Source organism: Triticum urartu, chromosome 1A (assembly GCF_056163025.1).
Source record: "Triticum urartu cultivar PI428250 chromosome 1A, HENAU_Tu73, whole genome shotgun sequence".
Taxonomy (NCBI): domain Eukaryota; kingdom Viridiplantae; phylum Streptophyta; class Magnoliopsida; order Poales; family Poaceae; genus Triticum; species Triticum urartu.
The window spans coordinates 313,774,848-313,791,094 of record NC_141873.1 but is presented as its reverse complement, the minus strand read 5'-3'; the positions used below and the strand labels follow the sequence as shown (position 1 = coordinate 313,791,094).

General features: G+C 43.6%; 1 long non-coding RNA gene across 1 annotated transcript; it reads left to right on the top strand.

The window, feature by feature from the left end:
* Positions 1 to 14,069: 14,069 nt before the first annotated feature.
* LOC125528414 (uncharacterized) lies at positions 14,070 to 15,921 on the top strand. Its single transcript, XR_007292394.2, has 3 exons — positions 14,070 to 15,300; positions 15,502 to 15,565; positions 15,665 to 15,921. It is a non-coding gene; the product is annotated as an uncharacterized LOC125528414 (long non-coding RNA).
* The last annotated feature ends 326 nt before the right edge of the window (positions 15,922 to 16,247 follow it).

The following is a 16,247-nucleotide window of genomic DNA, read 5'->3' as shown; positions in this document are numbered from 1 at the left end:
TGCACTGGTTGATTTAAATGGCTAGAATGAGATAACAACCTCGAAATAGGTTGAACTGATCTTGAAAGACAAGACGAGCCTTCTGAGATATCTTCAGCGCTCCAGAATAATAGAATAGCGAATTGGGAATGATTATGAGGTGCACCGGCAAGAGAAGACATTTGAAACGAGGAAAAGATCTGATCAACAAAGCTTGAATTAGATCCACCGAAGAAGAAAATGAGTGAAGAGTGACGAACTTGAAGCTCCGTTAGAATCTTCATGAGAACCACCGGGTAAGAACTTTGACGGAAAGCATGAAGAAACTTCACATCCATAAAATGGATACTTGATAAGAAATATGAGTCCTTGAAGAAAAAGGGTGGGAGGGCGGGAAAACAAAGGCAACTTGGAGACGGATGAAACAAACACCATTGAGAAGAACTGATAATTGATCTTGCTGATGTTCAAATGATCGGATCCACTTGAAGAGAAACACGCCGGTTGAAAAGGATTGACAATACAATCTCGATGATCAAGAAGGATTAGTATTCACATAGAAATATGAGAACACCGCTTAGGAAAGGTATGGAATCAACACTTGACTTCGAAGCAACTCGAATACCACAACTGAAAACAAAACAAAGGATTGGCTTGCAGAATAAGCCGTAACAAACATATGATAGAGATTTCGTCCGAAGTTTTAGTGGTGGGGCCTACATGGGCTCGATCGTACAGCAGCATCATGTACAAGGCAGTGCACATGACATACGAAGCGTCCCCGAGTCAGCATAGCCAAGGACTCTTTAAGACACAACAAGACCACTGTAAAACCAACCGTGGATAGGCGGACCACTAGACGTCGAACCCCAATTTCATATCACACATCTGTCGGAAAGATATCCTAAGAGCTACTTGAATTCCCACTTATAAACTCCCGAAATTTTCCCGGTTATGCAATCAGGTGTTGGGGATACAGGGGAAGCATAATATCTCACCCAAAACTAACAAATCCTACATCCAGCTGTATCCATCCTTCAACACATAACCAAGAAACCTTCGGAAATCATTTACCTCAACCTTCGAAAAGCATCCGTTATACGAGTTATGGCAATACTCCCGAACTCCCGCCCCAGTACTGGGTGGCGTCGAGGTTATCTCACCAACAACTGCATAAAAGAGATTTTCGATGTCGGCGAAACTCAGGTATTCCAGAACTGCAATGATAAAATTATGACGACAACACCTCGGAGCTCAACTCCCCGGGATACTACCACCACCCCTAAATGTCAGGAGGCACCAAGAACAATGTTCTCATCACAAAACCATCGGAACGATTCCAAGATAACCGCGTGATCCTAAAAAACAATTTAGTGAAAATTTGAGAAGAGAAGAGTCAAAACTCTACGTCAGGATGCCTCACCAAAGCGACGAAGGGACTGAGGGGTAAAAAGAATCCTACTCTCCGATATATATATATATATATATTCTTATAAGACTCAAAACATTTTTCTAGACTCAACAACACCAACGATTCGATCAAGCAGGGGGCTCCTAAGTCGGGGAAGGCTCTGATTACCAACTTGTAACGCCCTCGATACGGCTATATCTCCTACGTGTCGAAGCACGACTTAGAGGCATAACCGCATTGAAAGCAATGTCGCAAGTGAGGTAATCTTCACAACAACCCATGTAAATAAATAAAGGGGAAAAGTACATAGTTGGCTTACACTCGCCACGTCACACAAATACATAAATAAGTCAATACATTCATCCAATACACTCAGGGTCCGACTACGGAACCAAAATAAAAGAAGACTACCCCAAATGCTACACAGATCCCCGATCGTCCCAACTGGGCTCCACTACTAATCGACTGAAACAAAAACAACACAACGAACACGATCTTCATCGAGCTCCTCCTTGAGCTCGGTTGCGTCACCTGCACAATATCATCGGCACCTACAAACTAGTTTTGGAAGTATCTGTGAGTCATGGGGACTCAGCAATCTCACACCCTCGCGATCAAGACTATTTAAGCTTATGGGTAGGTAAAAGGTATGAGGTGGAGCTACAGCAAGCGACTAGCATATTTGGTGGCTAACATACACAAAAGAGAGCGAGAAGAGAAGGCAAAGCACGTTCGAGAATCTATGACCAAGAAGTGATCCTAGAACAACCTACGTCAAGCATAACTCCAACACCGTGTTCACTTCCCGAACTCCGCCGGAAAGAGACCATCACGGTTACACACGCGGTTGATGCATTTTAATTAAGTAAAGCGTCAAGTTTTCTACAACCGGACATTAACAAATTCCCATCTGCCCATAACCATGGGCACGGCTTTCGAAAGATCAAATCCCTGCAGGGGTGTCCCAACTTAGCCCATCACAAGCTCTCACGGTCAACAAAGGATATTCCTTCTCCCAGGAAGACCCGATCAGGCTCGGAATCCCGGTTACAAGACATCTCGACAATGGTAAAACAAGACCAGCAAAGCCACCCGAATGTGCCGACAAATCCCGATAGGAGCTGCACATATCTCGTTCTCAGGGCACACCGGATTGTCCAAGGTTCTGGTAGGCCAGCCCAGAGTTGCCCCTGGTGGCCACCGGCAGCTAACAGGTTGGACCAACACTCAGAGGAGCACTGGCTCGGGGGTTTAAATAAAGATGACCCTTGAGTCTGCAGAACCCAAGGAAAAGAAAAGGCTATGTGGCAAATGGTAAAACCAATGTTGGACCTTGCTGGAGGAGTTTTATTCAAGGCGAACTGTCAAGGGGTTCCCATTATAACCCAACCGCGTAAGGAACGCAAAATTCGGGAACATAACACCGATATGATGGAAACTAGGGCGGCAAGAGTGGAACAAAACACCAGGCATAAGGCCGAGCCTTCCACCCTTTACCAAGTATATAGATGCATTAATATAATAAGAGATATTGTGATATCCCAACAAAATAACCATGTTCCAAAAATGGAACAATCTCCAATCTTCACCTGCAACTAACAACGCTATAAGAGGGGCTGAGCAAAGCGGTAACATAGCCAAACAATGGTTTGCTGGGACAAAGTGGGTTAGAGGCTTGGCTTAGCAATGTGGGAGGCATGATAAGCAAGTGGTAGGTATCGTAGCATAGGCATAGAAAAAGAGCGAGCAACTAGCAAGCAAAGATAGAAGTGATTTCGAGGGTAAGGTCATCTTGCCTGAGATCCCGCAAGGAAGAAGAACAAGTCCATGAAGAAGACAAACAGACGTAGTCGAAGGATCCTCACAAACGCGACGTTATCGGAACTAACCCGAAGAAGCAACACCGGAAAGAAGCAAACAACATAGTAAACAACCACCACATAAGCATGACATGATGCATAACCAAATATGATGCATGTTCGATTTAATGAAGCATGGCATGGCAAAGTGCACAGGCAATCCTACAAATTAAGTGGAGCTCAATATGCCACGGAGTTGCATATTGAAGAAAACACCACATGACTTATTTAGTTCTCTCTCGTTTAGGTACTCAACAATATTAAATGTTGTTAAGCCTGTCAAGAGGTGAAACATAACAAAACTATACCACCTAAACAATTTAAATGGGGCCGGATATAACAAATAGCGAATCCGGTAAATCCCCATATGCCTTAGTAATTTATTGCAACAACAAACCAACCATTTTAATTGTTGTTATCATGATGCAGATGACATGAACAAGTTTATGCAATTTTTATTAAAAGTTGACAAGAGCATTATGAAGCATTTGTCACCGTGGTGGAAAGGAAAGGGATGCCACGGCAACGATAACGAAAACGGTGCCATGGCAGCGTTCCGGTTCCGGTAACTCGATTGAGATACCGATGCAAAGGAGAAGTGTGCGGATGCGTGCAAAACATGGTGGGGCGCTCCCGGATTCTGGGTGTCCCACGAGTTGGTGACAAGGAAACGAGTGGCAAATTGGACACGGTGCAAACACGAATCTCAAACATCGCAAGCATTCGTTCTGCGGGTCATCGTCTCGGCGGTTATACCTTCGAAGCGTGCATTCGGGGGCGGAACGCGTTCGCGAACGAAGTAGTGGTACACGGGTCGTAGTGGAAGTAGTGGTTCACGTTTCATAGATGTTCGGGGTCACGGCGAGGAACTTGACATCCACGGGGTCTTCGAGGGTCGACGGTAGTTGTTCTATGCATCGGGCGTCAAGGTACTTGTCGTTCTTAGCGAATCCGAAGACTGCGGTAGTTGTACACACGTTGTCGGGGAACTTGTCAGTACGGTCTTGGCGACGGTAGTTGTGCACGGATCATAGACGTTCTTGGGTCATCGTTAGAGGATCTTGGCGGATTTGAATCCCTTCGAGGTTGTCGTGGTACTTGGGGTCTTCGGACTTGCCGGTCTCGATGAAACGAAGGGGTACTTGGCGATCGACGGGCGTCGTGGTACTTGGGGGTAGTGGTACTTGACGCATCGTCATGGTACTTGGCAAAATTCTTCGAGAAGATACTTGACGGTCCGGGTATGGTTCTTCGCGTATCGTTCTTGCCGATCCAAAACAAAGTGAGACCAAAAGGCTCTCTGGCCGGAAGTAGAGAAAAGCTTGGGTTGCGCAAAGGCTTGCGGCTGGGCCAGACTGGACAAGGGTGTCACGAGGGAACAAGAGAGAAGGCGCGGCCAAAGACCACTCAGGGTTGGGCAGGAGCTAGCAAGCGCGAGGAACAGGCCAGGCGCGGCGGCAGCTTGCTGACGAGGCGACGAGGCAGATGAAGGCGAGGTGGTGGAGGCCAGGTCCGATGCGGGGAGATGCGAGGGGACCGGATTCACCCGTTATTCCGTCGGACCTTGGGCAGAACGGCGTCAGCGGAAGGGGATGAGGACCAGCGGCGGCTTGAGGTGGCGGGAGCGGGCGCGCAGGCCGATCCGGACAGAGGCGCGCAGCAGGAGGCGACGGCGGCGCCGCGGGAACGACACTCCGGTGCGGGGCGGACGGAGTAGCTCCGATAGAGCAGGGCGCGGCGAGCCATGGAGGCCGGCGGTGCCAAGGTCGCGCGTGCAGGTGAGCTCGCGGAGTGGCAGGGAGGAGGGTCGAGGCCGGCGCTGGGGCTCGCGGCAGGAGACGGCGCTCGTGGTGCTCTGCTGCGGGGGTGGCTGGAGCGAGGTGGGATCGAGAGAGAGAGATGAAGGAAATGGGCAGGATGCGGCGCTGGAGGAAGGACGAATGGAGGCGGCGCGCGTGGGAACGAGAGGGAGATCGAGAGAAGGAGGGGGGTTCGAGCGAGGGAGCAGCCCTCGCTGTCTCTGGTGGCGCGAGGGAGAGGGTTCGGTTGCGCTAGGATTAGGTTAGGGAGTGGGCCGGCGCTGGATGGGCCTTGGTGGGCTGAGGAGAGCATGGCTGCGAGGTGGGTTAGGCCCCAGAGGCCGGTTAGGCTCTCTTTCCCTCTCACTCAAAAGAAAAAAACAAGATAAGAAAGAAAAGAAAAGGAGGGGGGTTAGAGAAAGAATTTGGGCATGCGGTTAAATATCCCGGACTCATAAAAATGAGTTTGTTCCGAGAAAATGCATTTGGCACCGCTTGAAAGGATTGCATTCAAACACATTTGAATGTGATTCAAATAAGTTTGAATTAGAAAAACATTTTTGGAGAGTCCAAAAATGTTCGTAATTTTTGTGGAGATGGAGAAACCGATGAAAGAAAATATGGGCAAAGTTTGAGGACCAAACTTGAAGCGGGAAAAAGGCATGGGAGTTAAATTGCAAGTATGATAAGCTAAATTCTGAAATAGTGGAATATTTATTATAGCTCCCTAATATTGAGATATGTGTTGTAAAGAGAATCACCACGTGAATTCCCTCGGGTTAAATGGACCGAAGATCCATACAATTTATTTAAGTGAGTTTTAGTTGGCTTTGAGAAAATGATGACATGATGCAATACACATGATGCAAAGATGAATGCAACAGAGGAAACAAAACACACAACGAAACCCGAAAACCACGGAAGGCATCTGAAGCTCCGATCTTGGGGTGTCACAGTTTCCTAGCAACAAAATCTTTCTTATCATAACGTTGATTCTTTGATTGTGGGTTATCAAGATCAACAGAAGGTTCAATTTCTATGTCATTATCATTACTAGGTTGAGCATCATTATGAACATTATCATTAGCATTACCACTAGTTTCAGGTTCATTACCAGATTGTGTTTCAGCATCAGAAATAGAAATATCATTTGGATTCTCAGGTGTTTCAACGATAGGATCACTAGAAGCATGCAAAGTCCTATCATTTTTCTTTTTCTTCTTTTTGGAAGAACTAGGTGCATCTATGTTATTTCTCTGAGAATCTTGCTCAATTCTCTTAGGATGGCCTTCAGGATACAAAGGTTCCTGAGTCCTTCTACCAGTTCTAGTAGCCACTCTAACAACATAATCATTATCTTTACTATTCAATTCATTGAGCAAATCATTTTGAGCTTTAAGTACTTGTTCTACTTGAGTGGTAACCATAGAAGCATGTTTACTAATAAGTTTAAGTTCACCTTTAACATTAGCCATATAATCGCCCAAGTGTTCAAGCATATTTGAATTGGTTTTCAATTGTCTACCAAAATAAGCATTAAAATCTTCTTGCTTAGCCATAAATTTATCAAACTCATCTAAGCATGGGCTAGCAAATTTAGTAAACAGGATTACAGCTTTATCATATCTATAGAGAGAATTTACCTTTACTACCTGTGTCGGGTTATCAAGACCATGAGTTTATTCAATAGGTAAAGGATTAAGATTATATGTTTCTTCAACAGGCGGTAAATTAAGACCATGTATTTCTTCAATAGGAGGTAAATTCTTAACGTCTTCAGCTTTAATACCTTTTTCTTTCATAGATTTCTTTGTCTCTTGCATATCTTCAGGACTGAGAAATAGAATACCCCTCTTCTTCGGAGTTGGTTTAGGAATAGGCTCGGGAATTGGCTCCAGAGGTGTCCAATTTATTTTCATTTGTCAACATATTATTCAATAGAATTTCATCTTCATCCGGTGTTCTTTCCCTGAAAACAGAACCAACACAACTATCCAGGTAATCTCTGAAAGCATCGGTTAGTCCATTATAAAAGATATCAAGTATTTCATTTTCTTAAGAGGATGATCAGGCAAAGCATTAAGTAATTGGAGAAGCCTCCTCCAAGCTTGTGGGAGACTCTCTTCTTCAATTTGCACAAAATTATATATATCCCTTAAAGCAGCTTGTTTCTTATGAGCAGGGAAATATTTAGCAGAGAAGTAATAAATCATATCCTGGGGACTACGCACACAACCAGGATCAAGAGAATTAAACCATATCTTAGCATCACCTTTAATGAGAACGGAAATATTTTAAGGATGTAAAAGTAGCGAGTTCTCTCATCTTTAGTAAACAGGGTAGCTATATCATTTAATTTAGTAAGATGTGCCACAACAGTTTCAGATTCATAACCATGAAAAGGATCAGATTCAACCAAAGTAATTATATCAGGATCAACTGAGAATTCATAATCTTTATCAGTAACAAAGATAGGTGAAGTAGTAAAAGCAGGGTCAGGTTTCATTCTAGCATTTAAAGATTGCTTACTCCATTTAGCTAATAATCTTTTGAGTTCAGTTCTATTTTGGCACGCTAAAATAGCTAAAGAAGCTTCTTGATCAAAGACATAACCCTTAGGAATAACAAGTGATTCTTCATCATCACTTTCATCAGTATCATCAGATTCAATATTTTCAATTTCTCTAGCTCTAGCAAGTTGTTCATCAAGAAAATCACTAAGTGGCATAGTAGTATCAGGCATAGAGGTAGTTTCATCATAAGTATCATGCATAGCAGAAGTGGCATCATCAATAACATGTGACATATCAGAACGAATAGCAGAAGCAGGTGTAGGTGTCGCAAACTTACTCATAACAGAAGGTGAATCAAGTGCAGAGCTAGATGGCAGTTCCTTACCTCCCCTCGTAGTTGAGGGATAGATCTTGGTTTTTGGATCTCTTAAGTTCTTCATAATGATAAGCGGATATATATCCCAAGTGACTCAAAGAATAGAGTTATGCTCCCCGGCAATGACGCCAGAAAATAGTCTTGATAACCCACAAGTATAGGGGATCGCAATAGTTTTCGAGGGTAGAGTATTCAACCCAAATTTGTTGATTCGACACAAGGGGAGCCAAAGAATATTCTCAAGTATTAGCAGCTGAGTTTTCAATTCAACCACACTTGGAAACTTAATATCTGTAGCAAAGTGTTTAGTAGCAAAGTAATATGATAGTAGTGGTAACGGTAGCAAAAGGTAATAGTAGTAAAAGCAATGTTTTTGGTATTTTGTAGTGATGATAGCAATAGCAACGGGAAAGTAAACAAGCGAAGAACAATATATGGGAAGCTCGTAGGAAACGGATCGATGATGGACAATTATGTCGGATGCTATTCATCATGTAACAGTCATAACCTAGGGTGACACAGAACTAGCTCCAGTTCATTGATATAATGTAGGCATGTATTCCGAACATAGTTATACGTGCTTATGGAAAAGAACTTACATGACATCTTTTGTCCTACCCTCCCGTGGCAGCGGGGTCCTTACGGAAACTAAGGGATATTAAGGCCTCCTTTTAATAGAGAACCGGAACAAAGCATTAACACATAGTGAATACATGAACTCCTCAAACTACGGTCATCACCGGTAAGTATCCCAATTATTGTCACTTCGGGGTTAACGGATCATAACACATAATAGGTGACTATAGACTTGCAAGATAGGACCAAGAACACTCATATATTGATGAAAACATAATAGGTTCAGATCTGAAATCATGGCACTCAGGCCCTAGTGACAAGCATTAAGCATAGCAAAGTCATAGCAACATCAATCTCAGAACATAGTGGATACTAGGGATCAAACCCTAACAAAACTAACTCGATTACATGATAGATCCAATCCAACCCATCACCGTCCAGCAAGCCTATGATGGAATTACTCACGCACGATGGTGAGCATCATGAAATTGGTGATGGAGGATGGTTGATGATGATGATGGCGACGGATTCCCCTCTCCGGAGCCCCGAACGGACTCCAGATCAGCCCTCCCGAGAGGTTTTAGGGCTTGGCGGCGGCTCTGTATCATAAAACGCGATGATTTCTTCTCTCTGATTTTTTCTCCCCGAAACTCAATATATGGAGTTGGAGTTGGAGTCGGAGACGCAACAGGGGGCCCACGAGGTAGGGGCGCGCCCCCACCCTCGTGGCAAGGTGGTGGGCCCCCTGGCCTTCATCTTTGGCAGATATTTTTCTTATTTTCTGAAAAGTGGCTCCGTGAAGTTTCAGGTCATTCCGAGAATGTTTGCTCTTGCACATAAATAACACCATGATAATTCTGCTGAAAACATCACCAGTCCAGGTTAGTTCCATTCAAATCATGAAAGTTAGAGTCCAAAACAAGGGCAAAAGTGTTTGGAAAAGTAGATATGTTGGAGACGTATCATGGGCCAAGCTTATCAATGCCCCTAAAGATAATGATGATGATACTGATGTGTATGCCAAACCAAGGAAAGGACACAACTCCATGGCACATCTGTACAAAGAGATTCCAGATGCAGCTTTGGAACATCACAAGTTTGGCTTTGTCTATTATCTTCTGTCAGGACTGCCCACAATCAATACTATCCTCAGGCACACATTGTTGCCCAAGTCTGGAGATGACAGGATGATAAGAGTGCATTCCATCAATTTGCTGCATATGTTTGATGTGCCATAAAAGTTCAAAGTGATGACACTGATTATAGGGACAATCAAGAGGACTGCTGCTGATCAGAAGAGATCATGTGGGTATGCTCCACACATTCAGACGCTCAACTCCAAGATGGGCAAAGGCATATATTTGTTGGACAAAGAACACCTTCCCTTGTGGCCTGGTTTTGAGGACAACGCAGTTGTCATGGATGCTACAGATACTACTTCAGTAGATGCTCAGGAGAAGAGAGCAAAAGCAAAAGAAGAGAAGGCGGCCAAGATACCAAGTACAGAAGAAGCTTCACAAGTTTTTCTCAAGTCCAAACAAGACCAACTGGGCTATCTCATTCGGGCTACTTTGAGGATTGAGAAAGGTATGGCCAACCTGACTCAGAATCAAGAGAGTCTTGAGAGATTTTTTGAGACAAAACTTCATGATTTGGATGGCAAGCTAACAGAGATTCAGACATCAGTGGAGAAGATCCAAGAAGATCTTGAGGACGGGAGTGACAAGACCACTACTGATGCATATCAAAGGGTTCCCAGGAGGCAAAGGTCTGCAGCAGTGCCAGTAACAGATACTAGAGCTACAACTTCAGCTCCTGCAGCCACAGCTTTAGTTGCTCCTCCGGTGGCAACTCCTCCAGCTCCTACAACCTCTACAGATGCATTTGTTGCATGACTCCTCTCCACACCAACTTCACACTCCAAAGCTCCCGAAGATCAAGCTTAGAGAGCCGCATAACACTATGCATTTTCAAGCTTTTTGGTAACTTGTTGCCAAAGGGGGAGAAAGCGTATAGATCATAGACTTTGAGAGAGAGAGAGAGCTTTGCTTCTTATTTGCTACTTATTTGTTTGCTTGCTTGGATGATACTCTATGGTTGTGTGTGAGAGATACTTGTATGGTCATGTGTTTGATCATATCATACTTTAATGCTTGTGCTTGGATGATGATATTCCCTATCTCTCATGTATGATCATTCATTTTGCCTTGGTGATGAGTGCATATTTCACATTCTGTCATTTCGAGCGCTCCACCAAGATTTATGTGACATGGAAGAGTAACCCATAATCCTAATCGATTGTGCATTTGCATTCAAAAGCAAATTTTAAATAATGCACAAATTTAGGGGGAGCTCTTGCTTATAACATACTTCTCAAAGCGACGATGTATTTCAATCTTTTTATCATTTGTCGAAGCTTTGATCTATATGTTGTCATCAATTACCAAAAAGGGGGAGATTGAAAGTGTAACTAATCCCTGGGTGGTTTTGGTAAAGTCTTAACAACATATAGCTCATTGAACTAATATCCATTCAAGATAATCTTTTCAGAAAGTTCAATGATTGGCATGGCATGGACTAGAGATGTGGACCCCTCAAAATGCTAAGGACACATATTGGCACAAGCTCAAGACTATACATTTTTATTTTAGTGATCCAAGATCACATTGAGTCCATAGGAAAAACAAATACTATTAAAAGGGGATGAGGTGTTGCTTAATGGCTTGCTTGCTCAAAATGCTTAGTGATATGCTCCAAAAGCCCTCAACCACTTTCTCATTTCCACATTTTTCCCAAACCAAAATTCAAACTCGGCCCCACCGGTTTGATCTATCCGGCGCCACCGAGTTCACTTGACATAGCCATAGCCAGAAACCCTAATTAGTTTGGTCTCACCGATAGGGATCTCGGTCTCACCGAGATGGGATTGCAAACTCTCTGTTTCCCTTCATAACGTTTTGGTCTAACCGAGATGAGCGACCAGTCCCACCGAGTTCGCAATGTAAACTCTCTGTTTCCTTTTCGTAACGTTTTAGTCTCACCGAAACGAGCGATTGGTCCCATCGAGTTTGCCTGACCAACTCTCTGTTTGCCTATTACTGAAATTGGTCTCACCGAGTTCATGTGATCGGTCTCACCGAGATCAAGTTATGCCCTAACCCTAACAAAATCGGTCCCACTGAGTTGATCATGTCGGTCCAACCAAAATGCCTAACATTCACATTTTGAACTAAATCGGTCTAACCGAGTTTCACTATTCGGTCCCACCGGGTTTGGTAAATTATGTGTAACGGTTAGATTTTGTGTGGAGGCTATATATACCCCTCCACCCTTCCTCCATTCGTGGAGAGAGCCATCAGAACGTGCCTACACTTCCACTACTCATTTTCTGAGAGAGAACCACCTAATCATGTGTTGAGACCAAGGCATTTCAATCCAACCACAGGAATCTTGATCTCTAGCCTTCCCCAAGTTGCTTTCCACTCAAATCATCTTTCCACCATATCCAAATCTGTGTGAGAGAGAGTTGAGTGTTGGGGAGACTATCATTTGAAGCACAAGCGCAAGGAGTTCATCATCAACACACCATCTATTACCTTTTGGAGAGTGGTGTCTCCTAGATTGGTTAGGTGTCACTTGGGAGCCTCCGTCAGGATTGTGGAGTTGAACCAAGGAGTTTGTAAGGGCAAGGAGATCGCCTACTTCGTGAAGATCTACCCAAGTGAGGCAAGTCCTTCGTGGGCGATGGCCATGGTGGGATAGACAAGGTTGCTTCTTCATGGACCCTTCGTGTGTGAAGCCCTCCATGGACTCGCGTAGCCGTTACCCTTCGTGGGTTGAAGTCTTCATCAACGTGGATGTACGATAGCACCACCTATCGGAACCACGTCAAAAATCTCCATGTCTACATTGCGTTTGCTCCCCTCAAACTCCTCCCTTTACCTTCATATGCAAATGATTTACATTCCGCTGATATACTCTTAGAATTGCATGTGTAGGTTGATTGCTTGATTTGTGATAAATTGCTAAAATCTGCCAAGACTTAAAATTGGAAAAATGGTAGATTTTTATTTAGTCAAGTAGTCTAATCACCCCCCCCCCTCTAGACATACTTTTGATCCTACAAATGGCTTTGGTGGTATGATGGCTGCCATGGGAGATGACTTTGGTGGTAACATGAGTGCCATGGGATGTGGCTATGATGATAACATGGGTGACATGGGAGGTGGCTTCGGTGGAGATGGTGGCATCGATAAATCATCGCGTGACAACAACGATAAAGAAGCCAATGTTCACAATATGACAAATGACAGAAGAGAAAGTGAAAGTTGAGAGACTATATTTGTCTTTATGTTTATGTGCACTTTTGTTTATTGGATCATGAACTATGTTGATATGATGCACTGTTGTTATTTTGCTATGTGGAGTTGATGTTGAATTTGACATATTATTGATTATGTGTGAGATGATCTTACAAAGTATGTTCGACTTTATACTTTTGTTAAATACATATGCATTTCGAGGAAACAAAAATATGGAGCAACTGTCGTGCAACTATCCTATTTTACATCTTCTATTGAAGCACTAGTGCCCTATTTTACATCATTTGTTTAAGTTGGAGGTTTTGTAGAAAAACCCTCACTTGCTTACAAGAGCGCGAGACCTTGGATCACTTGCTGGTGCAGTGCTCGTTTGTGTGCGCACTCTGGTTTGACGTGCTGTAGGTGAAAGGATGGGAGAACTTCACTCCTACGACTCAACCTCAGGTGGTGGACGACAACGAGCGATGCGGTGCCAGATGCTCGAACGAAAGAAGTGAACGCCCTCGTCATCCTCGTCATGCACTCCATTTGGAAAGAAAAAACCCGAAGTGTTCGACAAGGTGTCAAGAACAAGGAGCAAATTTAGGATGAGTAGTGAGTTTGGCAATTGGTGCGGCAGTGGAGGCAGGCTAACCACGGTAGGGTGGGCATCAGTGAATAGTTTATAATAGATGTGTTCGGTGGAGTGTGTGGCCCGGGGCTTCTTTCGCCTGGACCACAAGCTAGTTGTAATGCCTCAACTCTATTCTTCTTTCTTAATAAGGTGACGCGCAATTCTAACGTGTGTTCTGAAAAAATATTTTTGATGATGAAAATTATACATGAAGCACTATTTGATGGTCGTTACTATGCGTCGGTCGACGGATCTTTTTAAAAAATTAACAGATTGAGCGGCCAAGCGTCACCTTTTATCATTGCAACATAGGATCATGTTGCAGATTTTTTTGCAATATAGGTGAAGTTGCAGTTTTTTTTGTAATAAAGGTCTTGTTGCATTGTTTTGCAACATAGGTCTTGTTGCAACACAAGTCATGTGGTTATCCGTGGGACGCGTGGCACATTGATGGAAGATCCGTAACACGAATTATGTTGTGCTCGGCTGTTTTGCAACACGACCAATGTTGCAAAACACGAATGCGGTTTGGAGGATGTTGTGCGCCGCACGATCAAGTGTTGATCAAACGGTCACCGACACAATCAACGCGCCGATCTGTTGGTTGAAAGGAAACAGTTTTCTTTATTTGATAAAATGTATTTTACATCATCTACTTTATCGGAGATGCTCTAAAACTTAATCTTTTTTTAATGCCATTATGGCTTGTTTTATTAAATTAAATCACACTAACATCGTTAATTAACAACAATAAAATAAAGCTAGGGGGGTCATCGGCCCAAAAACACTTCTCTGAATTACACTCCTGGGCTAGCGTATGTGCGACACGGTTCGTTTCCTTTGGACAATATGTGAACTGAATGTTGCCGAATGAGCTTGCCTGTATACATATGTCCTCGAATATTGGCGCTGCAGTTGTCGCAGAAAACCCCCCATTCTGAAGAATATTAATAATTTCTGAACAATCTGATTGGATTACCAATTTCTGACACCCAAGTTGGTTTGCAAGATGAATTCCGTCCCAAACTGATTGTGCTTCAGTAGTTGCCGCATCTATCGCGAAGGGAATGATCTGGGAGCCTGCTGCTAGAAATCTTCCCTTATCATCTCTAATCACCACGCCAGTAGCTCTAGAGCCCAAGTCAATATCAAACTTTGCATCAACATTTACAGAGATAAATTCAGTGGTCGCCCTCTTCAGATACTCAACTTTGGTTGGGACTCTTTACCTGATGCTTTAACAAAATTTGACACTAAAACTTGAATTGATAGCGCTGCATGTGACAAGGACTGCAAACTTTCTGCATGAACCGTCTGTCTTCTTCTCCACCAAATATACCAAGCCGACGTCAAAATTGTTTCTTTTATGTACTTCACAGATGCATCAGTTGCATTCTTAATCTTTATCTCCCGGAGGCGGGATTCCGTTTAAATTGTCAATCCGAAGGGAGGCTATCTGTCCAGCTTCAGTTGAAAACGGCAGCTATCCTGGGACCTTGAGATTTTCTGGGGATGGATTAGAGTTGCCGTAAGTGCCTTCCTGCCGTCCCTCCCGCTCCAAGCCGCCGACGCGTTCTCCCGCTCCTCTCTTTCACCGGGAAGGCGGGAAGGACCCATGGATCTGGGCTGAACCGTTGCAGGCTTGCAGCCGGCTTAGATCCGGCCGGATTCATGCTCTTCTTGCCGGGCAGCGGGAGGGAGCACCTAACCATCTGAGGCCCGCGAGAGGATGAGGTGGCGGCACAGCGCTTCAACGCGCTTGCGTCCAGGGCTGCCGCTCGCCTCAGCTTGCAGGCCAGCTTACTGCCGCATCGAGCAGCAGGAGTAATCCTTGAATAGTTGCAGCCAAAAGGTAGCAATACTGTACTAATACGAAAACCTAGATTAGTAAATTGATTGGAAGTTGACTTGATTAGAAAGAACAGAGCAGGATTGTTTGGGGGAAAGTGGAGTCAACTCTAGTGATGTATAAATGCCAATAGTTAGGCAGAAAAAAGACCAAGATGTTAAAGTCGACTTGATCATACTGTCCTTTTCCACTCTTTGTATGCAGTGGGAGCAATAAAAATGGGAAGGAAGGCTGGCGTAAATGAAGCAGTCTGCTCAGCAAAATCAAGGTGAACATTGTATATCGTTTTCATCCACACATCTTTGCTCTTTAAATTATTTGCAGGTGTGTTGTCATGTCATGTATTTGTGTGCTCCAAATTCTGCAGAAATATTTGAGCTGTGATTTCAAGAAAATAAATAAAGGTAGACTTCATCGTAACTAGCTGTCCAGGATGTGCCAAGGTAATCCCTCCGTCCCAAAATTCATGTTTTAAATTTGTCTAAATACAGATATATCTAGTTATGTTTTAGTACCGCTCAAAAAGAAGTTATGTTTTAGTGTTAGATACATTCGTATCTAGACAAATTTAAGACAAGAATTTTAAGACGGAGAAGTATAAAATAGCTGATTATTGTTACATATGGCTGCTCCTGCAACTCAAAACTCTGGATAAGTACTAGGGAATGCAAGTAAGTTTTATCAGAGAAAGAGAACTGGAGTCCGTTGTGTTGAAGCAAGGATACTTGAAATGTGTATTTGATAAAAGTAATGTTAGATTTTCTTGCCATCCTGGTATTTTATATAAAATATGCAAAATAACTGCATTGCAGCATGGAACTGAAGGATGGAAAAGCTGATAATCTGATGTTGAAAAAACATCTGCAGACAATGCAGTTCAGAAGGTGTATTATTGGAATGCTCCCTTAAACACTGGCCTTGATTCCGTCTCTTGCTCTCTTGTTTTTGGA